Source organism: Callithrix jacchus, chromosome 6 (genome assembly GCF_049354715.1).
Source record: "Callithrix jacchus isolate 240 chromosome 6, calJac240_pri, whole genome shotgun sequence".
Lineage (NCBI taxonomy): Eukaryota > Metazoa > Chordata > Mammalia > Primates > Cebidae > Callithrix > Callithrix jacchus.
In genome coordinates, this window is record NC_133507.1 from 142,876,858 (window position 1) to 142,882,018 (window position 5,161).

General features: G+C 41.1%; 1 long non-coding RNA gene across 1 annotated transcript; it reads left to right on the forward strand.

The window, feature by feature from the left end:
• Positions 1-1,101: 1,101 nt before the first annotated feature.
• On the forward strand, positions 1,102-3,709 carry LOC118154813 (uncharacterized). Its single transcript, XR_008482421.2, has 4 exons — positions 1,102-1,167; positions 1,410-1,527; positions 2,137-2,302; positions 3,440-3,709. It is a non-coding gene; the product is annotated as an uncharacterized LOC118154813 (long non-coding RNA).
• The last annotated feature ends 1,452 nt before the right edge of the window (positions 3,710-5,161 follow it).

Consider the following 5,161-nt stretch of genomic DNA (forward strand, 5'->3'; position numbering starts at 1 on the left):
AGGAGTCTGAGGTCAGCCTGACCAACATGGTGAAACCTCATCTCTATGAAAAATACAAAAACTAGCTGGGCGTGGTGGCACACGCCTGTAATCCCAGTTACTCAGGAGGCTGAGGCAGGGGAATTGCCTGAACCTGGGAGGCGGACGTTGCAGTGAGCCAAGATTGTGCCATTGCATTCTAGCCTGGGTGACAGAGTGAGACTGTCTCAAAAATAAAAAAAGAAAAGAAAAGAAAATATGAATTTTTTCAGTTGAGTCTTTTTTTTCTTTTTGCCTTTCTCTTCACCTACCTACTTAATTGTAAACTCTAAGAGTGCAGTTTTCAGGTTCCTTTTGTGCACCCAACATCTAGAATGGCCACCAATACATCATTTCAGGTCCTAAGTAAGTGTTTTTTAATGAATAAAGGAAAGGAAAAGAGTGGGCAGATAGAAAGTAGAGGACTGAGTCCAAATTCGGCCTGACTGTGGGATGTTAGCTTTTCTATAGCTTCGCGGTCTAGGTGGACTCACAAGCTGGGAGTCCTTGCAGCTGATAGAACACTGCCATGAGGAGTGAGAGATGTGTGATCTCACCAGGGACTAAATCACCAGCAGGAGTTGAAGAGTTAAGTCCAAAGATCTGCTGTCAGTCAATGCTTCACCTGAAGAACTGCTCTAGGTTCAGGGAGGCCCAGTACCCTCCAGCAGGAGCACATTGGACCTCTGAGGCCCTGGCCAGCCAGTGACCTGCTGGCCTCATTATGGAGTTCAACCTTTATCTTTGTACTATTGATTTTTCTTGAAGAGTTTTTCTTTATTTATTCCCTTTCATTCTTCTCTTTATTGCTGTGTTTTCAAAGCATTTGTGTTTTCCAGTTGTCTCATTCTATATTATATTAAATTTAGTATCATTCTGGCCCCTCATGCTTTATTATTCTTTTTGATATTCTAGTTGATATTTTTTAATTGAAAAAAAAAGGATTTGTAACCTTTATTTTGCTTCTTTAAGCTACTTGTTTGGATTAGTTAGTTCAGGCTGCTACAACCCAATACCATAGACTGGATGGCTTAAACAATGGAAATTATTTCCCGTGGTTCTAGAACCTGGAAGTCTGAAATCAGAGTGCTAGTGTGGTTGGCTTCTAGTGAGGGCTCTTTTGCTGGCTTGCAGACAGCTGCCTTCTCAGTAAGTCTTCACATGTTGAGGAAAGAGAGAAACAGAGATAGCAAGCTCTCTGGTCTGTCTTTCTCCTTTTTTATGAGACAAGGATCTCGCTCTGTTGCCTACACTGGATGCAATAGCACCATCCAGGCTCACTGCAACCTCTGCCTCTTGGTTTCAAGCGACTCTCCTGCCTCAGTCTCCCAAGTAGCTGGGTCTACAGGTGTGTGACATTAGGCGTGGCTAAAATTTTTTTGTATTTTTAGTACAGACGGGGTTTCACCATATTGGCCAAGCTAGTTTCAAACTCCTGACCTCAGATGATCCACCTGCCTTGGCCTCCCAAAGTGCTGATTACAGGCATGAGCCACCATGCCCGGCCAGGTGTGTCTTCTTATAAGGGCACTAATTATCCCATTAGGAAGCCCTCCCACACGTCCTTTTCTAAACCTATTTACCTCCTAAAGGCCCCATCTAAAAAGACCATCACATAAGGGGTTAGGGTTTCAACATACATATTTGGGGATGGGGGACACAATTTAGGCCATAGCACTATTTTATGGCTGTCTTTCTGTTTATTCGTTTCTTTCATCTTTTTTTTTTTTTTTTTTTGCTTTTTAGTATTTACTCATTAGCATGGAATCCCATTTAAACATTCTTCTTGTCTCCTAGATGTTGCTACTTCATTTTTCATTTTCAGCTTTAAGTATGTAATTTTATTTCTAAGTTTTAATTTCTGTTGTATAATTATATAATTTAATTTTTTTTAATTTATAATTTATAATTACATGATTTGCCTGTGTTTTATTGCCTTATTTTTGTGACTAAGATTCTGGGCCTGTATAGAAGGAAGCTCTGATGACAGTTCTTTCTCTGAGAAACAGGGATCAGTTCTCTTTCCACCTCCAGCTGATCATTCTTAGACTTCACATTCCCTCATTCTAGAGCAGTAAGCAAAAGATCTCCCCTTTCTCTACTTCTGCTAACTTGAAGGAAATACATCTGAGTAACCAGAAGAAGAGGACAACTCACATCATAAGTCCTTTACACCTTCCATGAAGAAAAGCAGGATGCATGATGCCTGAGCCCTGCCAGGCAACCACCATGCCCCATAGAGGTCATGGCCACAGGACTTAATCTGGGAAGAAGAAGCAACAGGGTGAGATATTCCATCTGGGGAGGAGTTCTTCATTCAGTCTTTGTTGGGGACTTGTTGCATGACCTGTCCCTGCTCTTGAGGATTGCTCAATCAGTGCCCTGGACATAGAACACTCCCTTATAATTGAAGCTGGGTGTCAAGAGACAACTTGGCAGCAGATTATTCCTCCTTGTTAGGAGAAATCTTTTCTTCCTTCTGGGTGTACAGTAAACTTTCTTGTATCACTTTGGCAAATGCATTGTATGATACCTGGCTACTGCCCCCATAGGAAGAAAACAGGGTGTCTGTGCTGCAGCATGGGAGGGGTGTATGCAGTCCATCACTCTGCATCAGCTACTGGGATGAACCCAGTAGCCGTAGGAGAGCGGCATACAACACACAACTGATTTTGCTGTTCCTCTCTTTTCTATGAGTAAAACATTGTTCCAGCTAGTGCCTTGTATGTTGAGTGCTCCTTGACAACTCCAAACTCATAGTTGACGCAGGAGGCCAAGGTCTCTGGGCTTCTACTTCTGATGCTACATGGTAGTAATCCTTACTTGGGATTGGCAGCTGAGCCTGATTACTAGATAGTGTTTTAACAAACAAGCAAGTAGTCTTGAGTCTCTGTTTACAGCCCTTGAAAGAAAGCATGAAAACCCATAAGCAGGGCTCAAAAATCTTTCTATAGTTAATAAAAATGTCTTTCCATACTTAATAGAAATATGTCAATGTGACTCCAATATACTAATTATCACATAGACTAAACATTCTTGCTGTTGCTTGTTATGTAGGTCTCCCTGACTCCCCACACACACCCTATCAGAACAACAACAACAAATTCAACGTATTTGCTATTACCTCATCTCCCTCATCAATTGCTTGGTTAAACTTTGAACAATCCATAATCTGGCATAACTTAGTTTAATATTGTTCTTCTGTTATTTTCATCCCATTGGCTGAGAGACCAAGTACAATATATTTTTTGAGCTTTCTAATCCCAAGGTAATGGTTAACTTTACATGTCAGCTTGATGGTCACAGGGTACTCAGATATTTGGTAAAACATTATTCTGGTTGTGTCTGTGAGGGTGGTTTTGGATGAGATTAACGTGTAAATCAATAGACTAAGTAAAGTAGATTGCACTCTCCAACATAGGTGAGCCTCACCTGACTTATTGGATGCCGGAATAGAACAAAAGGCAGGGTAAAGAGAATCCTCTCTCTCTGCTAGACTGTTTTTTGAGCTGGCACATCCATCTTCTAAACTTATACTGGAATATACACTGTTGGCTCTCCTGGTTCTCCAGCCTTCGAACTCAGACTGGAACTACAACATCAGCTCTCCTCCAGGTGACGTATGGCAGATTGGAGGACATCTCGGCTTTCATATCATGTGAACAAATTTCTTACAAATAAATGAATCTCTCTCTCCTCTCTTCTCTCCATCTCTCTTGGTCTCTATAGATAGATTGATTCATACACACACAGAGATGCACACACATACTATACTATTGGCTCTGAATCCCATTAGTTTAATGCAAAAGTAATTGTGGTCTTTGCCATGGCAAAAACCACAATTACTTTTGCACCAACCTAATACTATCCCTTTGTTACCTCATCTGAGAAATACTAGTCATGATAGTATCTAAATTATTAGGTCATTAATAAAATAAAAGGAGAAGTAAAATCAGAAGTGCTTACCTGTATTACCAGTGCTCAGTAGACACTAACTTTCATTATTCAGTAGCTCTAGAAATTCATTGAAAATCTTCACAGCAAATCTGATTTATTTACAGCATCGATGTCATCAATTTATTGTCTACTTTGGGAATCACACACGGCGTTCAGTGAATAAATCAGGTCAAAAAAGGACTCTCAGAGAGCTCCCGTCTTAGTTTCCCCTGGGGATCCTGGCAAGGGTTCAGGCTTCCACATTCTGAGTTTTATGTCAAAACTTCTCAGCCGGCACCTGGCACCTAAAGAATGCTCATCATATTGGATCTTTGATCAAAGGACCACAGGGTGAGGGGAAGAGGAGAAGGAATGTACGGGGTATGAAGAACAGATGACATTTTCTTCCACCTACACAAAGGGGAGTACAAAGCAAGCAGATTCTGTGAAGCAAAGGGAAATATGAGTTCCAACAACACCTCGTGTAAGTTTTTCCAGTGGCCATATTTTGTTTGTTTGTTTTTGAGACAGGGTCTCACTGTGTAGCCGAGGCTGGAATGCAGTAATGCAATCTCAGCTGACTGCTGAGACCTGCTGGCTCAACCTCCTGGGCTCCAGCAACCCTCCCACCTCAGCCTTCCAAGTAGCTGAGACTACAGGTGTGCACCGCCACACCGGGGTAATTTTTGTATTTTGGGGAATGGGGTTTTGCCATGTTGCCTAAGCTGATCTGGAACTTCTGGGCTCAAGCAATCCACCCACTTCAGCCTCCCAAAGTTCTGAAATTACAGGTTTGCACCACTGTCCCCAGCCAGTTGCCATATTTTTAAACATACCTTTTAAGAAAACCTACGATAGGTCAAACAAAATTTTTTGGTTACTCAGATATATTTCCTTTACAATTTGAAGAAATACAAGTATTTACTCTTTGATTTTTATGCCACTGCAAAGGTGTAACTCACTTAGTTGCCTGCTACCTCCCTGACTTCTCATCTTTTTCCCTTAGTAACTATACATTGTCATTATTCAATGACCAGTTAGTTTTACAGGTTTATTACATGAAGGAGGACTTAGTCAACTATTATCTAACTCAGTCACGTATTATCTTCAAAACTGCAAATGCCTTCACATATTTGAAGTTCAGAAAGGTCACATATAAAGCGAGAGAACTATCTATTTGATTCCTTTTTGGGTCATTCTACATGGC